The sequence below is a fragment of the Bactrocera neohumeralis genome, chromosome 5 (assembly GCF_024586455.1).
Source record: "Bactrocera neohumeralis isolate Rockhampton chromosome 5, APGP_CSIRO_Bneo_wtdbg2-racon-allhic-juicebox.fasta_v2, whole genome shotgun sequence".
NCBI lineage: Eukaryota > Metazoa > Arthropoda > Insecta > Diptera > Tephritidae > Bactrocera > Bactrocera neohumeralis.
In genome coordinates, this window is record NC_065922.1 from 34,762,000 (window position 1) to 34,787,454 (window position 25,455).

The 25,455-nt window shown below is 32.8% G+C and overlaps 1 protein-coding gene and 1 long non-coding RNA gene across 3 annotated transcripts in view; one reads left to right on the forward strand and one right to left on the reverse strand.

Annotated features, from left to right (window-relative positions):
- LOC126759849 (uncharacterized) overlaps positions 1–25,455 on the reverse strand; it is a 690,051-nt gene that overhangs the window by 228,244 nt on the left and 436,352 nt on the right. The window lies entirely within an intron of this gene.
- LOC126759877 (uncharacterized) overlaps positions 1–25,455 on the forward strand; it is a 273,922-nt gene that overhangs the window by 217,016 nt on the left and 31,451 nt on the right. For both annotated transcript variants that reach the window (XR_007667104.1, XR_007667103.1), the window contains exon 3: positions 24,598–24,637. This is a non-coding gene — a long non-coding RNA (uncharacterized LOC126759877). The remainder of the gene's footprint in view (positions 1–24,597; positions 24,638–25,455) is intronic.

Genomic DNA, 25,455 nt, shown 5'->3' on the forward strand with positions numbered 1-25,455 from the left:
ATACTATCTGACTTGTGCGCTGCCAATGCAGTTATAGAAGATTCTCTCTATTTTTCTCTCATTTTTATAAAATTGCACATTCTTAGAAAAAAATTATGAACTAATTTAAAGCCAAGTATGAATATATGCAGACTTGGAAAGGTCTCATATAAATATTCGTTGTATTTTTTCTCCGTAAATTTTACTTTTTTAAGGCCCAAGTGATCTATTGATTAATATAAATATAAAACAAGTAAGGAAGGGCTAAGTTCGGGTGTCACCGAACATTTTATACTCTCGCATGATAAAGTGATAATCGAGATTTCATTATACGTCATTTACATATTTTTCAAATACCGTATTTTTGTAAAGTTTTATTCCGCTATCATCATTGGTTCCTAATGTATGTACTCGTATTATACAGAAAAGGCATCAGATGGAACTCAAAATATCGTTATATTGGAAGAAGGCGTGGTTGTGAACCGATTTCACCTATATTTTGTACATGTCATCAGGGTGTTAAGAAAATATTATATACCGAATTTCATTGAAATCGGTGGAGTAGTTCCTGAGATATGGTTTTTGGTCCATAAGTGGGCGAGGCCACGCCCATTTTCAATTTTTAAAAAACGCCTGGGTGCAGCTTCCTTCTGCAATTTCTTCCGCAAAATTTTGTGTTTCTGACGTTTTTTGTTAGTCCGTTAACGCACTTTTAGTGATTTTCAACATAACCTTTGTATGGGAGGTGGGCGTGGTTATTATCCGATTTCTTCCATTTTTGAACTGTATTTGGGAATGCCTGAAGAAAACGACTCTGTAGAGTTTGGTTGACATAGCTATAGTAGTTTCCGAGATATGTACAAAAAACTTAGTAGGGGGCGGGGCCACGCCCACTTTTCCAAAAAAATTACGTCCAAATATGCCCCTTCCTTATGCGATCCTTTGTGCCAAATTTTACTTTAATATCTTTATTTATGGCTTAGTTATGACACTTTATAGGTTTTCGGTTTCCGCCATTTTGTGGGCGTGGCAGTGGGCCGATTTTGCCCATCTTCGAACTTAACCTTCTTATGGAGCCAAGGAATACGTGTACCAAGTTTCATCACGATATCTCAATTTTTACTCAAGTTACAGCTTGCACGGACGGACGGACAGACGGACGGACGGACAGACAGACATCCGGATTTACTCGTCACCCTGATCACTTTGGTATATATAACCCTATATCTGACTCTTTTAGTTTTAGGACTTACAAACAACCGTTATGTGAACAAAACTATAATACTCTCCTTAGCAACTTTGTTGCGAGAGTATAAAAATAAGTTAAAATTTGATTAGAACTATGAAAAGACTTTTTCGACTACCCAATATTTAAAATCCTGTTTCAATCTACCAAAGACAGTCATTACTCCATAATAGTGTACAGTGCCAATGCGAAAAATGCACTTCAACTCAATTTCCTAGAATGCGGTTAATGGGAAAAATGGAATGGTACGCAAAGCAATGCAAAACGTGGAGATTTGAAATTTAAATAAAAGTTCAAAATATATTTTTTTTTTACTGGAGCGACGCCAAACAAGCTGAACAGAGATAATTTTAGGAAATTAAATTAAATGCTTCTTTTTAGTGTCATATATAGTACACATGGTATGAAGCTATTGGAAAAGTGATATCTTAATATTAGCTTTAACCTCGGTCGACATTAGGACCAATGACTTATCAAACATCACCTTCATTTAGTTACTTCTTCGCTTCTATCTTTGGTTGACAATTGGTTACCAAAACCTCTTGTTCTCTCGACTTAATAGAACCCCACTTGTTTCTGTAAGATTTGGAATTCAACCCCTCTCTGGCATGTCTCAACCCCATTCTCTGGCATGTTGGCTTAGTCTGTATTTTTGTGCATAAACAGAAAGAATCAATTCAAAGCGCAAAAGTCGAAAAGTTTGCACATACCTTTTTAGAAAGTGATATATAAGGATTTTCGCGAAAAGCATAAAAGAGAAGCAGAAAAACTGACTAAAAAACAAAAAAAGTAAAAATTATTTTTTAATACGCTTTTATTAGCTTCACTTGTATGTATGTAAGTTTTTTAAGTGGTTCTGAAACCTAGAATATTTGAGCGACACTGTAGGAAGGCGACAGTAAGTTTAAGCACCTCACCAAAAAGATGCGCTTAAAAGTATGCAACATCTATATAAAACAAGTTTTGGTGATATTTGAATAGCATACTGAGTTGGGCGTCGACCGTTCATAAGATTCAAGGTTGTACCAGAGAACAGAGAACGTATATTTATAGAGAAGGCAGAGAACGTATATTTATAGAGAAGGTTCACGACGCCGAGAATTTAGGGATATTTCAATTTTGGGATATTACCTGTTTTGGATGGGTGCATTTCACCACAGAAAATTATTAGCGCATTTCACCATTTAACATCAGGGGCACGACAATAACAGAACTGAGTAGTTATTAGAGCCAATGGAAAAATATGTTAATTTCAATGTTTAGAAATGTACGCTTACAGATTCCCTTTTCTACTATGCGCAAACGATGCTGCATATAATTTATAGATCGGTATACATATGTACATATATTTGTTATGAAAACACATAAGTGTGTACATACATATGTATGTATGTATATATTTTAAGATTGAGCTATTTTATGATGAATTGCATAAAATCTTTGCAAATACATATATAATTCAATAAGATTTGTATTACTACCTAAATATGCATTTTATATAGGTTTGGTACGACATACATATGTATGTATGTATATTTATATACTTAAATAAATATTTGCTTTGGTCATTAAACTTTTCGATATCATGTTAAATGACCAAACGGTCGCACATTTGCCCAAATACATATGTATGTATTAACCATACGCATAATGTTCGTAAATTTGTCTACATGCAACAAATGTATGTAAATATGTGCATTCAATGCTTCAATGCTTTTGCTCAAGTCAAAGAGTCAAGTGCTGAACACAATGAGCGCGACAGACTGCAAACGACGTCTGCCAAATATTAGAATACACATGTTCTTATGGACACAGTTATGTAGTTCTGCAGCTGCCTCAATAACTGTGTCCCTAAGAACGTGTGTATTGTAATAATTGACAGATGTCGCTTGCAGTCGGTCGCGCTCATTGTCTTCAGCACTTCAATGTGCCCAAAGCTGACGCGTCACAACATTGTGTTGTTGGTAGAAAATCCGAGCTGTGCCGAAAACACAAACGAACGATCGCCAATTGCCACTGCTTCCCTTGCCGCTGTACCAGCTTCGCAAGCAAACCAGCGTAGATATATGTGTTTGTGTGTGAGCTTGCATACATATCGACGCAGATTTTTGCGAGTCACGGAAAAATATTTTAGACAAATATTGTAAATCGACACGGCTATGTTGCCACTTTTGTCACTTCTTTCTGTGAAGAAGCATCAGAAAGTTGTTCAATTTATGATTTTTAGCTTTTGCCATCGTCGCGAAAAGACGCTTGTGGGCAAAGGCATGCTCGGGGAGATGTTACGGCGTCTGTTTTTATGAATGAAGCAAGTTTGCCTGTTGAAAGTGCGCTTGCGTTCATGAATGAAAATATTGTTGTTAGGTGTTTTTCTACAAATTTGGGCATCGACTGTTTGGCTGCCATATTGACTTATGACGCCGCTGATGCTATTTGAACCCATTGTTGTTTTTGTAGAACAATATTCGTAATATTTGCGGGTGACATACATATATGTATGAATGTATGTGAACGCATATAAGTATGTATGTTGTGTATGCATTATTTGTGTGGGAATGTCATACGCACATATTTACATGTGTACGCATATTTGTATGTTGGTTTGTGTATACATTATTTGTTGGGCAATGTCGTGCACATATGCATATGTATGTACATATAGAGCAGTGCGCGCACACTTTTTACTGATAAATGATAATATCACGATTTGAATTTGAATTGTACTTACATATGTATGTATATGTATGTAACTATGTGCTAATATGTAGATGCGTATGAAAATTTAAATGAAGAAATGTAATTTACAGACAATATTCTTGTAATATATTAAGTTTTTTAGGATATTATGAAAGTATGTCATAAATATATATAACGTATCCACATACATATGTATGTACATACATATTTGTGAATTTATAACATACATACATATTATCAAACATACGAAATTTTTAAAAGGTATCTCTTATTTGTACATTACCTACAAATATTACCTTGAAAATAGCATAATTTAATGATAATGTTATCAATTTTGAACGAATTCAGAAAAATTCGCAAAATGATATTCATATCAATTAATATGATTGCATGTAAACGTATAAAAATATAAGCGAAAGGCCAACATGCGTCTGTAATAGCAATGTATATTTCTGAGCATAATTTTCATTGAATGCTCACTCTGTTCACGCGCCACTGTTAAGATTTCTCCTTCTGATCTTGCTGTGGTGAAACACGCTCATCGCATTTTGTTAGCCAAAAATATTTTTTACGCTCTCCGCGCCGTGAACCTTCTCTATAAATATACGTTCTCTAAACTTATATTTATAAATATACGATGTATATGCTATAAATATACGTTCTCTGGTTGTACAGTAGATCATGCAGTAATTTATCTGGGCTCTCGACTGTTTGCTGCTGGACAAGCTTATGTAGCACTTAGTCGTTGTAGATCTTTGGACGGTGCTCGAATTGAAGAACTAGACTGTTCAAAGTTGACAGGTAAAACCCCACGTAACATTGAAGCTTTAGAAGAAATGATTCGATTGAGAAGTAATAATTCGTAAAGTCGTGAATAGAACTTGGTCGCAAATAATATAACAATAAGTCAATGAAAGGTTAAGAGTAGATATTAAATGCTGCCTAATTATCGATTTACTTAACCCATACTACATGTAATAGTTCATATTTTAACAAATTTGGGGTTTCTCACATCAAACAAAAATTAAAAATAAATATAGTTTAAAAAACTAAAAAACACGCTTTTAAAACATATCAAACTAAAAAGTGAAAAATAATTCCTGCATTATTGTGAGAAAAGCGTGGAATGCTCGATATATGACCAAGCACCCCACGCTTTTCTCACAATAATGCAGGAATTATTTTTCACTTTTTAGTTTGATATGTTTTAAAAGCGTGTTTTTTAGTTTTTTTAAACTATATTTATTTGTTTCGAGTTCTATTGTATTTCGAAATTTTGTCTCAACAGCTCCTCTGGTTTGGTTGTTTATATTTCCACACACTTACTGGAATAAAAAGAGTGAGATGTACAACCACAAATACATTAGCAAGCATTATGCATATACAGAAGATATGCAGAAGAAAACCCATTTGCACAAAAGTAAAAAGTAAATCACTAAAGCCATTTATAAAACTGACAGCCAACAGATGACTGAAGGAAAACGAGGGAATCGGAGTGAAAATGAAGAAAGATTAGAGAAATGCAGTAAGATGAAAATCTTCGTGAATAATATTTTATGTAGGGGTTTAGAAATGGCAACAGGTACGAACACCTGGAAATGAGATTCAGAATTACAATCCGTTTTTGATATACTTCTGTGTGAATTTGGTTGAAAAACTTGTTGCTTTAACTCTTATGAGTTACGTATGAGTTTCGTTGTTTGCTAGCATCTCTGCTGAGTAGGAATTTTTTTCATGGTGTGAACTCATGGAGTTAAATATCCATGTCTATACAGGTACTCTGGTCACCAGCCATTAAGTCAGCTAAATACAGCAGCTTAAGCGCTAAGTCTTATGCATACGTAATGTTGCATATATACCCGAACGCTTGGTATCCCATCTGTGTGTATAGCACATTGGTGTTTTTCTAAGTCCACTTATTTATGTATATTTTATCAACTTTTATTTTATTTCTTTGTGCCGTTTTGATATTAAGGTTGATTTGAATATTACGCATCTCTTTTCTGCATAAACTTGTACAATACATCTTCTTATTATTTATTTCCCTACATCATTATCTGTATATAGTTTATTGGTGTGCAGAATAGCCTACATATGTATATTTGCTTTATTTGGTTTTAAATATTTTCAGTGCAAATATTTAGTTTATGTAATATAATATACGTTGACTCACCTAAAATACCTATGCACGACGTATTTTTGTATTTTTACCATTATCTAGCCTGGTTATCAAATAGCACAAAATCATGTTAAGTTACCTAAACTTATTTAAAGCTGCGTCGGTGACTTTCTAATATCACTTTTTTCCCTTTTCGGCACTTACTCAATGTTCTATATGACAAATTCTCTTTCTCAGCATTTTTTGATACGTATACTGTACTCAAGATCATGTTTTACGGTGATCTATCAAATTTATATAAAATATAGGAAATATCGTTTCTTCCATCGATTTCCATAACAGCCATCATTGTAATCATCGTTATCATCAACCCATTCCTCAATTCTACATTATCACAAGGCTCAGCAATATTTTCGTTTTATACGAATTGGCTGCTGGTACCATCAACTTGTCGATATTTGTTATTGAGTTAGCCAGTAGGAATCTCTGGTTTTGATTTGCCTTTTTTCTGCCTGATTATTTGCCTGGTTGCTTTTTTTGTAATTTTTTGTGCTAGTTCATAGCTGGTGAAGAAAATTGACCACGACCAATCAACGAACTTCTTTTGGTTTTGTCTATGTACGAGTACACGGGTAGAAGGGCCAGCAGTTTTTTTTTATCAAATTGTGACTAGTCGTTCGTTTTGAATGATTGTGGATTGTACAGATATATTACAAAACAGTCTGTTGCGGTTGCATAATTAGCATATTGAGTTACTTGCGTATTAAAATTTTACTACAAGTTAGGAATATAAAATAAGTATACTTCGAAAACATTTGTGTTATGTTTATTTGCTTTCTACAGAAATTTATGAGCTAGTTACATTTTTGTAGTATTATAGGTTATCCTAAAAATGTTCACTAAGTTTAAGTAATTGGTCACTGAGTATTTTAATATTAATTAAATGTCTGTCAAAGCTTGTTCAAAATGGTTTTCTTCACAGTGATTCCTTTCAATGCTCTTCTAATCTGATTATACAAGTATTTGCCACAACTTACTATGGTTATGTTGTATGTTGTAAATTAATCTGTTGAAATATAATATTAGCTGCCATCGAATCATATGAATGTAAGATGCTATGAATAATTATCATTGGGAAAACTCACATATATCGGCCAATAATACTATATGCGGTACAAAGTCACCCCGAAGTTTGAAAATCTTTATATTAGGTATATGGGGGCTAAAGTAAATATTGGTCATATTCAACTCATTTTTGACATACAGACATACCATTATAAGAGAAGGATTACCTCTTAATTTCAGTTATATATATCACACATCTACCGACATTTTCGATGAAAAGTCAACTATAGGTCCCGGGGTCTAACCATTCAGCACCTAGGGGGGACAGCTTTTATTGCATTTAAATATATTTTGGTCATAAAGTGGCACACACTAAAGACATTATTTAAAATTGTGCTATATGAGAAATAGGCATGGTTGTTGTCCGATTTCGTACATTCTTACAGTATGACATATGATTTCGAGAAAGACAAAGGCAAAGTCAATTTTATGACAAAAATAATTATTAAGATATTTTTTTGCAGATAGGGATTTCACCAAAAAAATTTTCCACGCCCAGAAGGTCCGTTTTCACATTTTCATAAAGCTAAGCATTTCGGACGGTAAAATTTGATGCCTCTGGCGTATTTAATTACTGATTTAATGGCGATTTGCGGGCGTGGCAGTGGCCCGATTACGACCATCTACGGACTCTAATTTTTTTTTTGTACTAAGGAACCTACGCTCCTCAAGATATCTCAATTTTTACTCAAGTTAGAGCCTGCACGGACGGGCGAGTGATAGTTAACCGGATTTAATTTTTCATGTAATCCTTATCATTTATATATATGTATGTATGTATATAATTCTGTACCTATCTCGATTAGTTTTAGGTGATACGTACAACCGTTAGGTGAAGCGCATACTAAACACTATAATTTTTTGATGTGACATTTAGCACAACGCTTTCACTAAAATTAAAAGGACTTTATTTTCGAGGAATTCGTCATTTAGTTTTTAAATTGAAATGTCTTACTATTTTTAGTTCACCAGAATGGTCAAATTTTGAATGCTCATACAATTTGATTTCAGATGAATACAGAAAGCCAAAACGGGCCAACGTGTATTTTAGCCAAAAATTAGTGACATTAATATTAGTAATAAGGTATCAAATTTTTTAAAACTTTATATTCGATCAATTTTCCATAACTGTAGAAGGTGAAACGTTCATATTTTTGTCAAGTAATGCGATTTAAGGACGTCTTAAATTGAGATACTTTGTTTACATTGGATACTTCTGTTTATCGCAAAAACATAAATTGTAAATGGCGTTAAAAAAAAAGAACGAAAAGAACGGACATCCTAATGATGCGTTACTGCAAGTAATATCCAACCATAACCCGAATAATACATTTTCAAATAGTGAAAAGGAGACATTCTTATTTTAATTTGTAGTCCTTACTCAATCATCTAACCATACCATACCAGTGTGGACACAGTTAATTAAATGGTATTTTTGGCGTAATGCCCACTGCCCATTCATTTAATTTTCCAGCCGATAGTTATTATGAAGACCTTTTTCCTTGTCATTACTTAGTTACATCATTTCAACTTCCTAGCTCAGCGTAAAAAATCTTCAGAAAGAATAATTGAAGTTAAGCTAGGTTATGTTGTTAACTGGTCGTAGTGTGAACTTCCCTTATCTTTTGTGCTAATTTTATGGTGATTCGATTGAAAAATATTGCACTTGGGCAAAGTATCCAAGCCAACTCATTTCCCCACCTTGCTGGTATTTAAAACTCACTTCCCCACTCTGTTGGTAGTTGAATCTCGCTTTTCCATTTTATTCATATTCATACTTTTATTGCATTGTTACTATTTCACTTTTTACGATGCGCCCACATTTTTTACTACTAAACTTTTTCCCGTTTGTTAATTGCTTTTGAGTTATTTTCTGTTTTTGTTTCTGGGTTTGTTGCTAAGTTTTCGAGTTTTCTAAGCATATAGCTGCCATACAAACGGAATCTATTGCTGGTACGGAAAAATTTTGCATTTGACATGGCATCTTCACGAAATTTGGCATGGATTACTGCTTAATCCATTCAGTAATAATATAATCTCCGAAAAATTGTTCAGATCGAATTACAATAGCATATAGCTTCCATACAAACTGAACACATAGTTACTAAAAGAAATGCACCTGTGAAAGATACAAGTATATTAGCTTCGGTGCAGCCAAAGTTAACGTTTTTTCTTGTTTTTCTTTTTCTTCAGCCCGGTGCCTATTCTTCCTCCCGCAGTGATAGCTGACTCTTCAAAGTGTTATTTATCTTGACGCCCCTGTGGCATTGTACCTTCCTTAAACTCAATTTCGCATTTATTCAATTAAGAGCCTATTAAACCTTTGTATAACGATGCCTATTTATCAGAGGTCGTTTTCGTAGTCTGGCAACGTTTGTGAGGGAAACTGATTGTACAACAATTAAGTTTGTTATTTTGGTAGCAACGAAAGATCAATGCACATTTCGACATATGTGTATACGTGTTTTCTATGTCTGTGAACATATTAAATTTTTTTTCAAATACGCTGCTAATTTAAATCACATGTCTAAGGAACTGCTTAACCAATTTCAACCAAATTCGGTGAATAAAGTTCTTCTAATATTCTTATTTTACAGTGCGAAAATCACTGAAATCAGCAATAACGTAATTTTTAATTTCTTTTGATTCTTTAACCTACGTATACAAATTAAGGATAAATTTATAGAACGGGATAAAACTTTACACGAATAATCCGTTTAAAGTAAGTCACTTTGTGACCAACAACTTTTCAAGATCCTAGATAACGAATATTTTGACCCCAGTGCAATTAGTTAACTTTTTACTGCAAAATCAGTCAGTATGCGAGGTATATATTTGAAATTTAGGGATAATATTTTCCTGATAATAGCATGAGTTTAAGCGAAAGCTATAAAAGGCTAGAACTAAGACACAAATTAAACATCAAATCTGTAATTTGGTACAGAAAAGCCGAGTGGAGAAAAACGCTTGCGGTTAAAAGCTTTTGGAAAAATTACCCCCTACATAATAGGGTTAGTATAAATAACTCACTCTTTAAGCTTTGACAACTTCAACTTCTAAGAAAACATAGTTTAAGCACATCTTCATACATTGTGAAATAGTATCCGTAAATTGTCATTTAACTCATCATATTTAAAAACATGTACATATAAGGTGCTTGAAAATCGGCAAGTGTTAGAGAAATGGCAAGAGAGTTCGACAACTCTCGCGAGTCCGTTCAAAAGCTTTTGGTAGGTATTTTGGTTATGAAACGCGTTCTTCTTCCACTCGTTCCGATAAAGCTAAACTTTTCTCAAGGTCTCCTGACCATGCAATTTCCGACCCCACATTTCTATAGATAATTCTTTTTCGCTTACACTTGGGGTCAATGACCCATTTGTTTACATTTGTTCGAGATCAGTGATCCTTGTGTTTGTCCCATTGAGGTCGATGAACTTTTTATTTACATATAGCCAACTCTACAACCTTTGTTTACATTTAGCCGAGTCAACCACCTTTGTGAAAAAATGAATGCAGTCGGATTATAACCCCGCTTTCTCCCCATATAACGTTTTTTTATAAATCTACTCGCGAAAAGCAATAGCTGAATGTGCCAAAAACATCAATCAAAGAGGACTTTATAGGATTCGGGGTCAAAATTGGACGAAGGACGTGGTCCTTCCTCCATTTAGGTCAAATAACATATATCCGGTTTGCAAAAAAGTTACTTATGAGGTATCTTATCTCGAGTCCGAAATTTGCGAAAATCGCAACATAAACCCTCACAATCTGAATATGTGTATCCCAGTGCGTGTGGCTTGTTTTTTATACTTCCGTACAAATGGGTGCAATATTGCAGCTACAATGTCTTCACATCCTGAAATCTAATAATTAATTGAAAGAGTTGAGCACTGGCCTTCAATAATGATAGCGAGTAAAAAGAAGAAAGCATAAATTTGTGGCAACAGCAAATACTTTCGCAACAATTGAAAATTGCAACATCATCATTTGGAGTGATGAACATGTCTATCGTACTGACAGAATCGTCAGTCGAACATCATTGCATTTGCCCAGCATATTCGCTCATAGCTCCGTATTTTACGTAGCTTTTCATTTGTGTTTCATAGACCTTCTCATGTGGCCATGCAGCTTCACGCTGCTTGCTTCTAGATTACCAGAGTGATTTGTCAGTCATGAGGTAAAAAACCATAGAGCGCATAAAATAGATTGGAAAAGTATTGCAGAGATACAAGAGCTTCGATTGAAAACGAATGCAACAATCGCAATTTCGCAATGGCAAAAAACTCGCGGTAACACCAAAGCTTATGTCACGTGGCAGCTTGGCGATTTATCGCAAAAGTATACACATGCACAAAGGGAGCTTAATTCTGCTTCCTGCACAGCAGCTTGGCGCTATTGTACGTATGCTTTAAGGATATAATAGAAACCCATTGCCTCCAGGATGAAGTATGCAATATTCATGTTTTTTAGTTCTAATTATGAAAACCACTGTAAATTGTTATTGATAGTGTACACATTTATTTCACTTTTTTTTTACAAATTTCTAAGCTATTTCTGACCTTTCACCCACTATAACTCAGAAGTCCAAATTTAGGAAAATTCTCATTTATATTAAATTTCTTGATACTCGTAATAATGTTAACAAATCCTCACTAACTGCATTTAATAATAGCTTTATGCGAGTTTTATTTTCTTACTGACTAAATTACTTTTATCATGCGGCTTGAAGGCTTAGAAACAACTTTCTTCATTTGCCTAAAATCTCTTTTAAACTTTTGGTTAAAGTGTTAATTATCACTTAAGTACCCTTCAAAGTTGGCAAAAAATTTTTTGTTTTTTTGATTGCTATTTGAGCACTGGGAAAGTTAAATGTGGTCAAGTGTCAAAAATATGTGAGACTAATTAGTCTGGGGTGTGATTTAAGGCACCTTAAAATTTAAGTAAGAAAAGGCAAGTGGGAGTGAATTAAGACAATTATTATAAGTTAACAGACTTAAAACAATTAAAATAGTGAATACAAAAATCTAATTTTACTTTTCTTTGAACCGAATTCTTTCACATAATCAATTACCTATTCTCATTTAAAACCAACACTTTTATACACATCTGTGTAGCGTCAATAAAAACGACCCTGTATGTTGTGGGGAATTTCAAAAAAATGTGGTAAGAGTAATACTGGCAAAAATTGTTGCAAGAAGTTTCGCTGCAATATAACACCTACGGCAATTTGTCTCGCTGTCAGAATCTAATAGCAAAAGAGCGCCGGAAGAAGGAAAAGAAGAAAAAGTGTGTGGTAAAACTGAACTGAACTGAAAATTTGCTCTTGTTGCCTTAGTTAAAATACGGAATTTGACATAAATTATTGTCCAAGGCGACGCTATAATATTTGAAGAAATTTTCCAGACCGAACCGCTATATCATAAATCTGCCAGGCAAATTGAATAAACAAAAACTAGTTCTTGTATTGAAACTCTTTATTCTCGCAGGTATTCTAGCTTCGGGGGAATGGAAGTTAAGTTTTTCTTTTTCTAACAGATAAGAGTTGATAAAAGTTTTTACAACGCGGTTTTTCCTAAAATTGAAAATTTTCTAAAAATAATCGGTGTTTTTTTCGTTTAAGAAATTTGTACTTATATATTGAAAAGCTTTGAGAAGTGAAACAACGGTGAGACCTTTTATAATTAATCTAATAATTGTGATTTGCAGGGATGTTGTATTCTCTGTATACATATGCAATGAGTATATTAGTTAAAGTTTTATTTGGAATATAAAAAAAAACCTCCTTTTCGTTCTTACCATCCAATTTTAGAATATAATAATACTCATACTGTTAAGTAGAAATACTCAAACTAAAGAAAATACAGTAAAAATTAAAGGCTAACCAAAGCTGCCTCTAAAGCTAAATGCATGCACATTTTTATCTCACATATACCACAAATTCATTTTTGATCTTTGGTTGTGAATGCATGTACTTTTTATAATAGTTCTACTAAACTTTTATAGCATTATCACAATTATTCTCGACGAGTTCTGAACTTCTCTTCACGGAACACCTTTTTGTTATTACCTAACTGTTAGCTAACCAACAAACCTTATCTAAACAGACATGTGTGTGGAACAATGCTCACTGCACTCGTTTTGTTTCTAATTTATTTTAGTTTTTTACTTAGATCTTTTTCCGTCACCGGAAAACGGAAGTTAAGCAGCGGAAGTAGAAGGCTGTGATAGTATGCAAACAGAAAGCGAAAGGGTCTGGCTCAACTATTGAAAAGACTGGGAAATATGCATGGAACGTTAACTTCAGTTGCACCGATGCTGTAATACCATCGTAGTTCCATTGATTAATAAAACTATTATCTTGATTTTGATCGTTCAGATTGCATGCCAAATATATATGTAGATATATCTGCCATATATACGCTGACTTGCCTGAAGTTCCAAGTATAGCATATTTTTATATCTTTATAGTTACTTGAGAATTTTATAAGGTGCTTTCTTTTCCAGCACTTTCGCAATAAAAGTATTTCGGTTACCTTTTTATATGACAAATCGGTTGTCACAAGATTTTTGTTACATATGCGCAGGGACGCTCTCTATCATTATGAGATTTTTACTTATACAAATTATATTAATTAGCTATACAATCAAAATCATCACAGTGCTCCGTATTTACTTATTTCCATTTCATTTGAACTCCTTTACTTGTCATGAACGCTCGTTTTGTCGAATGGCGGTTATGCCCTTTTTGGATTTAGTTTGCTTTAGCGGTTGGTTGAGTGCACCTTTTTGTTGTTTTTGCACCATTTCACGGTCAATGAAGCAAAATGAGAGCAATGTCTGGTCGTGTAAAATAAGCAATCTTATTTATTCAAATTTATCTATGTCCACTAATAGAAAGGTAAGCAGTCTGTGAACAAGTAGTTATTGGTAATTTTTTCTGAACTTCTTGTGCGTTCTAATCGTTTGTCAGTTAATTGCAATGTGTTGAGACTTAATAATTAGCTTTCATTTGACCTTACTGAGTTTTTTGTACATTCGGGAATACAAAATAAGTGTACTACGACAAGAAAGCAAAAGGTAAAGTAAGTAAAATATTGTGTTATCGAAAAAGTCTTTCGTATAAATAAATATAAAAATATTTACCATTTTGGTCGACCACTTTTTGCAATTTTTCTGCTAGAGACATTACTTCATCAGTGTAAATCAAAATTTCGAAAATTCCCGAACGGAAGCGGGCGAACCATGTTGTGCTACACGAACTGATACAGCAATGTCTCCGTAAATTTCACAAATTTCATTGGTGGTTTTTTACATCTACCCATTATTTGAGAACTTTATGAAATATTCTATAAGTTTTTATAATTTTGTATTACCGGTTAGTTAAAATATTCTTGGAGTTCTAATAAAAATATATATATTTCTTTAAATCTCTTTGAATAGTGTGCTCCCCTCAGAATAAGTAACTGAAAATTTATGTAGGAAATGTATGCAGAAGGCAATAACCTCATTTTTTCCTGATTGTCAGCTTTGTATTTGACTATTCTATTAGTCGGCCTGCCTGATTACTTTTCTACCGTTTGTTTATTTTTCATCAGATCTTTGTACATCTTCGCATCAGTTCAACTGCTGTCATTTTCACTCCGAAGGATGTCAGTTTTCATTTTTCTTACCATGTGTCGAATATATATTGAAATTGGGAATTTTGCAGTTGCTTGACAGGTGAATAGCACTGTCAAATGTAAATGTCAACGCTAATTCAAAAATACATGAAAATAGAACTATATACGAGTGTAAGTATATCCATGTTATATCTCTTAATAACATATATTTTTAAATGCTGCTATTTTGCTGTTATTAAATAGATTTGTTTTCTCGAAAGTATTAGCCTGATACATACATGCATTTGTATTAGTAATTTCTTATTTTTTCAAACATGCCACGACACATGGCAAAATTCAGCACTTTACAAACGTTTTGTCCAAATTTACTTGTTTAATTTCAGACAAATTTTCAACATATATACATGAAATTTACTTATAATAATATGTATGAAATAATTATTACTGAAAGTTGTGAGATTTACTTATGAATAAGCCTTAATATTGATCAAACAATAAACTAAAAATAATATTAAGGATTATTGGTGTATCATTATAATTTATTTTGCATTATTAATTGAAGCTTAATGAAATTGTCTTGAAAAGCGTACTAATGTAAACAATTGAATTTAAAACATACATTCCAAGCGGAGTTAAAGCAGATACCATAGTTATAGCACCATTTCAACAAAGGCAAAAGTATGCAAGATTATTTTTATGCCCTCCATATACCCTTGTGTGACCATGAGTAAATAACAACTTATATGTGGCAAGTGTAAATAAGTTTCTCCGTGAAAAGGTTCACTTTTTACTTGCCACATTACATTTCGATTGTTATCATGCTATGACTGCGCTTGGGTGCCTTTTTGTTTGTATTACTCCTTTTCTGGTTCGCGCCACGCTTTTACGTTCATTTTATTTCTATCATCGAAAGCAACCTCAAACTTTCAAGCACGTTTTTCATTCTAACACTTTTCAAGCTGTGTAGCTTTGCTTTTACTTGCAACATCTGATGTTGTCGACGTGCAAATAGTTAGCGGCAAAAAGCAAATACAAGGAATTTCGCTATTTAGGATAAAATTGATTTAACTTTTTTACAAATGGAAAAGTTTTTCTTTGATCGCTCTCTTAGCCTAACCATGTACCATAAGTAAGTAATATTTATGAATATAATGCAAATATTATTTATTAATAACTCAGTGAGGTTTCTTTAAAACCTTACCGCTGGTGGGAGAATTAAAGACCTTTCATTGAGTGAGAAATTCTGATTTTTTTTTGTTCATATGCAAAATCCTTTATTTATAATTCTTCAAAATCTTTATATCGTCCCCCTGAAAGTAATGTTTTCACTCTCAATACACTTGTGCTAAGATTTTTGTCAATTCTCGAAATTTTCAATGCGCTCAGTGCTTCACGTTTAATGTTTTTAACTGATTTAAAACGGTTTCTTCGAAGCGAGTTTGCTGAATAGCCAAAAGTCACGCGGAAATAAATCAAAGGAATACCATTTGCACAATTCGCCGAGTAAATGCGAAAGTTGTTGGCAAATAAATCCAACCTCTTTTTACGCTTTATCTACGCGCAAAAACCAATAATGGTTTTCAAATACTCATAAATTCGGAATTAAGATCTTTGACTATTTCTCGTAGATTATCAAGCACTTATTTCTTTATTTTATAGACATGTTGATCATCAGTTTATGTTGATGAACGTCCTGGACATGGTTCTCGATCCTTTTTGGATAATTTGTATCAATCAGAAACCCTTGCTGGCGACATACAATTATCACAGAAGACTTTTTCCAATATTCTGAACGTTTCGGCACCAGAAATTTGACTTCGCTCTTTGTTAAATATATTAATTTCACTCATCGTAAAAATCGCCGAATGCACTTTATGTACTTCAGAAAGACAAGCGTTTACCAAACGCTAATGATTATTTTGATATTTTCAGTAATATATGTATTTAAATAAATACACCCTGAACAGGGCAAAATTGCGACAAAATTTGTAACACATTGAAGGAATCGTTAGAGACCATATGAAATGTATATATAAATAATCAGCATTACAAGCTGAGTCTCTTCCGTCTGTCTTTTAATCTCGGAAGAGATTATGCTTCAATAAATTCCCCTGTGAAGGGTATTAAAGGTACGGTGTTGCCAAAATAACGTTTCTTCTTGATTTTTGTTAAAATAATCAGAAATCGGAATTTTATTGAATTAATCTTTAGATGTGAATTTATTTTTCAGCTCCCCTTCATAATTATTTTAATTAAGTTTCACTTTGCTTTTTATGGAAGTTAGCTATAATTTAATGTGTATTGAATGGAAATGTGGTATTTATTTCCATTAAAATCCTAACACTCACTCATTAAAATGCAAGTCAACCTGTCTTGTGAAAATGTTCATACAATTGAACTTTCCCGAAAGTATATGGGAACATGTAGTACAGATGTATGTATAATATATTAATTTTAAACGATCTTAGATATATATATATGTGTATTCTAATCAGTGTCTGTCGATTCGTCTATAGGAATCTATAAATATATATATGATGTAACAGCTCTCATATCTTCATGGTTACTATTACTGAGTGGAATTTTTGATAATCGCCTTTGCAGTAATTTTCATCAAGGTGAATATACAGTGTAGCACACAGCATTTGAACTTTACTTATTGCTGTGACATTGAAATGTCACATACTCTATATATACATATGTATTTGCAGCTATCATGTTTGGTCAGTTTCACTTCATTAATATTGCACTGTACATACACGTAGTCGTACTAGCAGCAACATTATTTTGCTTGAGGCTTTGCTTCGGTACAACACCGGTCGTTTGGCTTTTGCGGTAATGCAATAAACGCGACGCACTCAACCGAAATATCCTGCCCATGATGTAACGTACCTGTAATGAAGCCGCGTTCTGATGGCTATGATGCACTATTGCAAGTAAAAGTTAACTATGACCACGAACATTGTCCTCAATATATTGAATAGGAGACTACAAATATTTTCACTGTTTCCTCATTGCGTTGGTAGGAATTCATCAAGAAAATGTGCTGTTACAAGTGGGATACATAAATAAATGAGGAAATGCATTCATTTGTATATTTATATTTATATAATATACAAAATAGAAAACCCACTATATCTTTAGTCTTCGAAGCAGAATATAGGACTATACAAGTATATTTTTCATTCTACCTATTATTACACGAAAGCCATGTGTGACTGGTATAAGTTGTCACTCCATGTTCAACTCACAATGGCTTTGAGATGTCTACGCCTCTTTGTAGTTTAATTCATTGTCTTCTCTTTGGATGTGTTTAGCTTGCTGCAATAATTGTACCCTTAGCTTAGACCGCAAACATATTGATTCTTAATTCTACATGCTCTTTAATCAGCATTAGCAATTACTACCCACTCATCGAAGTAACTGAGCGCAATGCTGCGATGGCTAACTATTTTTAGCAAAGGACTCAACAGCGTTTTTATAATGCGAAAAGAAGGAAAGTGAAGATTTCCGCAGGATAAGAAGAAAAGTTAAATAATTAGTTAGATTGAAAGGGCGTAAACTCGTCGTTTACTTATTCTCACTAAACAGCAAGTATTTTGTGCTTGCTTGATATTAATTAATTTTCTTATAGTTTTGTTTCCCACTCAAAAGCCTCATCACTTTTTTGCTGTTAGTTCAACTCACTTCCCATTGGCATTTTGAACTTTGATTTTAATGTTGATCTTTTTACAATGAAATCTTGAATACCAACTGTTTCTTTATTATTTGTATTTCTGACTAACTTGTTGCTATGCATGATTAGTTTGGATATTGCGTTCAACAGTTATAGACGTGTAAACATGGAGTTCATTAACGCCGAAATTCGCGCTATTTTAAAGTTTTTCTTCGCATATATGAACTAAATGCGATCACTGTAATACTTTTTATAAATCAATAAATAAAGAGCAAAAGTGAGGAACCGAGATATTTGATAACCTAATATCACCACCAATTTATTATTGCCAACCTAAAATAAATTAGGAAACAAGGCTTTGTTTTAGTTGTTTCTTTCAGAGCATTTTCAAAATAGATTTAATTTAGCTTTTACTTCTCACATCAATTATATAAATTCTATCTTAATGGCATTTTTCTTCATTTGGCTTTCATTATATATATCATTTCTTGCTCGTCGTCACTTTCCTGTCTACCTATGTAAATTTTTCGCATGCCACTGACATTATATTGCATTAAATTATGTTGAGCTCATTATTAAATTTATTTCTTTTTGAATATTCTTTGAATTTGTAATATAATTTACAGCTTAGTTAATAGATTGAGTCGAAGCTTTGTTTTTCCCGCTAATATAATATATACAGTTTAACTTCCCTAACTCAAATCAGTCAATGCAAACATTTTTCGAACACAGCTCAAAGTTTAAAATCAAAATGGGGGAAAAAATATTTTATGGTGTTCAGTATAGTAAAATTCAATTCTGAAAATTTCGCAGCACTCGTATTGTGAAAATTTCATTATTTTTCTCATATAGCGCACAGCATCCAAAAACTACAGGCACTGCATGAGCTAAACATGGATTTATTGAATTTTCGATAAATCGCCTGTGGTAAACATTCCAAATGTTGATTGAGTTTACAAGCGGACGATGATAACGGTTTAACAGAACAGGCAGGTGAAATTGGTTATTGTACATGTATTCGAGTGCGATATATAAGTATATGAAAGTATATATAAAAAGTATGTGTCACGTTGTTTTTCCGCGATGGACTCCTACTACTGAACCGATTTTATTAAAATCTAGCACACTGTGTCCAGCTGTGAACCAGCTTAGAAGGTAGGATAATAAAAATAATTCATAAATGAAAGATCTTTTAAAAGGACACTTGTTTATTACGTACAATATATTAAGCGGACAACTCTATTAACTGGACAGAAAGATTGGTAAGCAGACATGTAGAAAGCAGCCTTAAATTTGATATTTTATCCAATGAAATTTATTTGCATGAACATATTCAAAATTAAATCTCAAGCACAATCCCTTGGATTCTTATACCGATAAAAACGTTTTGGCCTTTATTCGTAAATAAAATTTTCACTGTGTTGATTAGTTTATTATGTGAATAATAGTATACCACAGCAACGCGTGGCCGGATCCACTAGTATATACATACATATGTATGTGAAATACAATACCAAAGCATTTATTGCACATTATCTAACCTATCTGCTCATGTTGGGTTTTAATGGCTTATAACTACGTGTTTGCCGTACACTAAAGACAATATTTCTTTAAAAAAATTATGTGTTAGTGTTTTGTTGGACCTATACTATACTATGATAACATCTTTAAAGGATCTCTTAGAATACGTAACCTCGACTATTCTTATATTTCTTCACAAGTTTGTGCCTAGTTTGATGTACTTTCGTAATTAAATTTTAAGGAACTTATGTTTCCAGCTGGGAATACGATAAATATGTCTGAATTTTTGTACTAACTTTTCTATTTTCAATTTGATTAAAACAAATGGCATATATTGGAAATTGCTTTTTTTATCAGCTTAACAATTTGATTTTAGTTAAACCACAGCTTTGTATATCTGTTTTATTTCTGAACAAAAAATTCAAATTACTCATCTAACTGTTCCGAATACCAAACAAAGAGTTTTATTGAAAAATCAGTCACAATTTTTTAAATCGTTAAAAGAAATATTGAAGTTTTTCAAATGCATTTTTAATGAAATGCGGTATTTGCGTCAGAGTTCAAAAGATGTACAATATTTCAGGCTTTAATGGAAAATTGTAATTTATTACTTTCACTTTTATACAAACTGAATTCACTTTTTACACGTAATTCATGATTGTTGTTGGTATGTCGACAGAAAAACGAGTTATACGTATAAAATCTGAATTTTTAAAACTTTCGCCCTGACTTCCAATATCTGCATGTTGATACAACATGTAAATCAGCAGTGAAAAGTTGAAATGAATATATTAGACATAAAAAATTATAAAAGTAAGAAAACGTGAGGCCTGTGTCACTTATATGCCATTAAATGTAAGTTATTGCATTTACCATTGAATGTTGTAGTTTAAGGTGTAAAAATTTCAATGTACTGGAAATATATTACAATATATAATAACAGTCAAATTTCGTGAAGATACAAATTTCTCTCGATTAAAAACATTGCATTAGAATTAAACAAATTAGGAAAAATATTTTCTCCTTTTTTTCAAAAATTCAGAGAGTGTTTTTCTTATCCTACAATCTAACAACTTCTGAATTACACATATTTACTTTTTTCCTTACTTTGCTAAATTAATTCTTATAATTTAAATTTCAAACACAATTTTAACGAAAAACTCACAAACACACATACATATGTATGTACAAATATGAGTTTCTATTTCAATGTGTTAAATGTGAGAAAATTTCACACGTTGCAGCATTCAGCTGGAATTTAGACGTCAAAGGCGAAAATGATAGCGTTCGGTATTGTACAGATCGAATTCTAATATTTCGCATGTATTTGTTGAAATATTGTCAAAAATGTATTGCTTGCAGCACCCACCACATATTCGCAGTTCACAACCAAAACATGTATTTATTGAATTTTCGACAAATCGCTTGTGGCTAAATCGCTCATTCCAATAGTGAACTGGCTGTAATATACATATGTTAGCGTTGGTTTAACACCGTCGATAGGTGAGTTCGTGCCCGCTAGGGTATTTTATGGTTTGAAATTGACACATAGGCATTATGAGGTGTGTTTAAAAAAGTAATGGGATTTTTCGCTTTTAAAATAATGTATTTAGTTGCTTACATTAATGTGGTTGCCTTCAAGATAATCCCCATTCGGCATTTTGCATTTAAGCGAGCTTATTGCAATCGTCGAAACACTCTTCAAATTGTATTTTAGGGAAAGTCTTTAGCTTTTTCAACAATGCGCTTGTAATGCCGTCGATGTTAAGCTTCTAAAACGAAAGGAATGTCGTTTTCTTTATTTTTGGACATAGTCATAATGTCACAGAGAGCCATGCCTGACGAATATGGAAGCTAGGGCATCGTTACAGTTTTTTTTGGCGAAGAATTCACGAAAAACAGTGAAATGTTAACTTTAAAATGTTGAAAACGAAAATGTCAGGCTCAAAAACACATCTAACCTTAGCGGCTGTTACAATCAAAGCAAACAATAATACAGCTTAAAATTTTATCGTAATTCAGAGGCATGGATATCAACAAAATAACAAAAATTGCAATTGGATATTCAAATTTTAAATTTAGAATTCCTGTTATTTTTTGACATTTCGCATATAAATTTAGGAGGTAGTAAAAGTAGGAATAATGAAAGGGTTTTCTGTATATAAGATTAAAAAGCGACTCAGCTCTTGGATTTGTGTCAGTGCTTCTTCTTACGGTGTGCCTAGAGTTGGCTTCCGAGCCAATTGTCTAGGTTCTGTCAGAGCTCTCCTCTGCAGATATGGAGATGGCAAGTTTTCCGGCACTTTCTTCTAGCCTAACAGTAACGACCTTGTCCTTAATCCAGAGATAAGCTTTAGGCTGAAGACGGATTTGTTTAGATGTGTCAAATAGAGTATATTTAATATCGATTATATTTAAGATGACGTAATATTAATTTGCCAACAGGCTTTGGTTCCATATTGTATAGTGAAATTTTTAATAGAACTCAACTTGGCTTCTACCAATTTGCCATTTTTATTATGAAAAACCATGACCTTCATGCCACCACAAAGACCATATTACAGGATTTCGCACGAATTTACGCAGGATTTTTCGTAGATTTGTTATTAAATGGTATTGTGAGCACTTGTTTTGCTTCATATATTTATTTACATATAAATTCAAATGCACGCAATGTCATTATGTTTTTCCAGAAAAACATAATTTGATAACTGTCGGTTGCGTAATTATTGGCTGTTATTTTCAGCATCAATGCAAAACTGAAAATACTTATTGACAGAGGATGGAGTCGCAGAATAACGGAAGTGATGGTAGCAGTTATTATATTAAATAAGATATTATTAAATAGGATTATAATATATTTACAACATAATAAAAATAAATAATTAATAGACGCAACTTGCTTTCTGTGATAAAGGCATTCATCGAGCCACTTGTAGTTTTTAGTAGACCATTGCGTCTTAACGAAGCACCTAATTAGAGGTGGAATAATCTTGTCACTTTTTTGCTTCTAAATATTTTCTATTATTATAATTTTTTTTTTTTTGCTTTAAACCCTCATAATTTTAGTGTAATACGATTGTACTTTAGGCGCGAGCATGAATTGATATCAAACATATTATCATATTTAATATTGGCACTTGGATCACTTCAGCATGCAAAAATTAATACAAGTATACACACATTACCAATAGTGGAACTGAGTGCATGAGAGATCAGTTCATTCGGTGAAGAATAAGAAAATTACTTTTTTTTACCCAAAAATAAACGAAGAGAGTGGTAGAGCAATAAATAAAATACACAACTATAATCACTCAATTTCTTTACCAGCACGAATACACCATTGTTTGTGTTAATATTTTCGCTCGTTCATATCAGCATGCAGGAGTTATGCATGAAAGAGCAAAGGCAGCCGTTATTCGTGTCAATGGAAGGTAAACAACTTGTGGAGCCCAGCGCAAAAGAGTGCATTCGGTGAAGTATGCGAAAATTAGTTATTATTTGAGTTGTGTTGTGTTGAAATAATTTCAGTTAGTGAATAAGAATGTAGAAAATTAGTGTGAGAAATAGCAAATTGTAAAAATGAATGCAAAAAAAATTTAAACTTATAAAATAATATATAGCAAAAAAAGTAAAATATTGAAAAGTTGTGCAAGTGTGTAAGCAGGATAACAAATGCAATAACTAGTTTTAGAAAGCAGTGTCAATGATAAAATATAACTTTTTATCGGTCCTATATAAGTATGTATGTATGTATGTATTTCAATTTCCGTATTACAATTTATTTTCGTAAATGATGTACATAGCTTATTGCGCAAGTAGTACGGGTGTAATGTAGGTTCGAATAATTCACCCTTTCTAAAAATGGTGGAACGGACTATTTAGGTGACATATTCGGACATAGACGGGCCTGCTCTACAAACCTGGAATGAAAAGCTTGATTAGAGTGAATTATTACAACTTTTCCTTTTTTATTTTTTAATTTATTATTCCTTAAGGAATGTTAACCGGTTGCTATTAGTTAATGTTAATGTTCAAGAAATTAAAAATAAATATTAAATCAATGTTGAAATTTATATATTCAAGCTTATATTCGCTCACTGGACTGTTTAGTGTCTTTTGCACACAGTACTTTATCAAAATTTACGGTTATGAAACAAAAAATCTGAAATCTCTAAGAGTCAGTGAGCTTGTGCATTTGAGTTTTTAAGACAATTTTGGATGGCTTATTTGTAAGTTAATTATTAGTTTCACTTAAATGGCTTCTCATAATCGAATTTCACCGATTCAGTTGACATTTTTATCTAAAAAAGTACCCGTCATTTGCTGTACTTTAGTACTGCTTGAGATAAATTAAAATGGGATATTGTAAATTTTCTGTCAATTATATAAGAATAATTTTTCTCCTGTATATATGTTTATTATTAATGGAATTTCTACATTGTAGAGACATTTCTTTTTTTAACATTCAGGTGAGGGCTTATCCTGCTTCCGTTTGAACATGTATCTTTCCATACCTTAGCTATGTTTAAAGCTTCTGCTTTTTCAAATATATAACGAATTTTTTGCTTTCTAAAATCGATGTGTCTCACCCTTTTACCTTTTCTTCTTTCAGAAACTTCCCTGCTTGACTAATCACTTGCAGTTGAAAGAAGGTAAGTGAAAATATTCCATAACATATTCCTTTTTTTACTTTTAAAATACTTTCACTATAGTAATTTGTATGATCGTAGCAAAGGTAGCATAGTTATTTCATATCTTATGAAAAAAAATCATTCAAAAGATCGAAAAAATCTTCCAATAATTAAAGGGCATCCTAACTTTTCTTAAAAGTATCAGTAACAGCGATAATGTTTGTGTAAGTAATGATTTAAATGGTTAGATGAGTTTCCACGGGTAAAAAACAGCCTTAAAAAAATAACTTAAAACCTTAATTTTGAGCTTAGACAAAAACAAAAAAACTGAAAATTGGTGCGATGAAGAGTCTTTTGTCACGCATTCGTAGTGCTCGACCACAACACCGTGAAGCAGGGTCCTGGCGCCTGTTGCACGATAATGCGCCGTGTCATCGGTCGACGCTTGTCACTGATTTTTTGACAAAAAACTCCATATTAACCATTAATCACTCACCTTACTCACCTGATCTGGCACCCTGTGATTTTTACCTATTTGAAAACTTCATTTGCCCATGGAAGGACACTGGTTTCAGGACATTTCAGCTATCCAAAAGGCGACGACCGATATTCTCAAGAGCATTCCGAAAAATGACCTTAAACACTCATTTGAAATGCTAATTGATCGGGCTAAACGCTGTATCGAAGCACAAGGAAACTACTTTGAATAACAAAATATAACTTTTGAAAAATATTAATTTTTTGTTGTTTTTTTTTTAACATACCTGTTTCTTTTGCGACAGACCTTGTATGATCTTAACTCACCATTATACGAATAGTGAAGTTGACAATCGTAAATT